The sequence below is a fragment of the Arachis ipaensis genome, chromosome B9 (genome assembly GCF_059453495.1).
Source record: "Arachis ipaensis isolate K30076 ecotype BB chromosome B9, ASM5945349v1, whole genome shotgun sequence".
Lineage (NCBI taxonomy): Eukaryota > Viridiplantae > Streptophyta > Magnoliopsida > Fabales > Fabaceae > Arachis > Arachis ipaensis.
In genome coordinates this window covers 111,916,354-111,917,256 of record NC_142444.1, presented here as the reverse complement: position 1 = coordinate 111,917,256, position 903 = coordinate 111,916,354, and positions in this window count along the sequence as shown.

The window sequence follows — 903 nt, the reverse complement described above, 5'->3', positions numbered from 1 at the left end:
GGGATCAGACACACACACGTGCTGATGACAACCCCTCTAAAAAGGCTTCTTCAACCACTTCTATAGGCAATAAACCTACAGCAACTAAGGTTGAAGAATATAAAGCCAAGATACCTTATCCTCAAAAACTCCGGAAAGAGGAGCATGATAAGCAATTTGCTCGCTTTGCAGATTACCTCAGGTCTCTTGAAATAAAGATTCCATTTGCAGAAGCACTTGAGCAAATACCTTCTTATGCCAAGTTCATGAAAGAGATCTTGAGTCATAAAAAGGATTGGAGAGAAACAGAAAGAGTTCTCCTCACTGAAGAATGCAGTGCAGTCATTCTGAAAAGCTTTCCTGAGAAGCTCAAAGATCCTGGGAGTTTTCTGATACCATGCATATTAGAAGGTCAATGCACCAAGACAGCTTTATGCGATCTTGGGGCAAGCATCAACCTAATACCTGCATCCACTATCAGAAAGCTTGGCTTAACTGAAGAAGTTAAACCAACCAGGATATGTCTCTAACTTGCTGATGGCTCCACTAAATACCCATCAGGCGTGATTGAAGACATGATTGTCAGAGTTGGGCAATTCGCCTTTCCCACTGACTTTTTTGTGTTGGAAATGGAGGAGCACAAGAGTGCTACTCTCATTCTAGGAAGACCCTTCCTAGCAACTGGACGATCCCTCATTGACGTCCAACAGGGGGAAATAACCCTGAGAGTCAATGATGATGAGTTTAAGTTGAACGCTGTCAAAGCCATGCAGCATCCAGACACATCAAAAGACTGCATGAAAGTTGATCTTATTGACTCTTTGGTAGAAGAGATCAACATGGCTGAGAGTCTTGAATCAGAGTTGGAAAACATCTTTAAAGATGTTCAGCCTGATTTAGAGGATTCAGAGGACATGAAAGAGC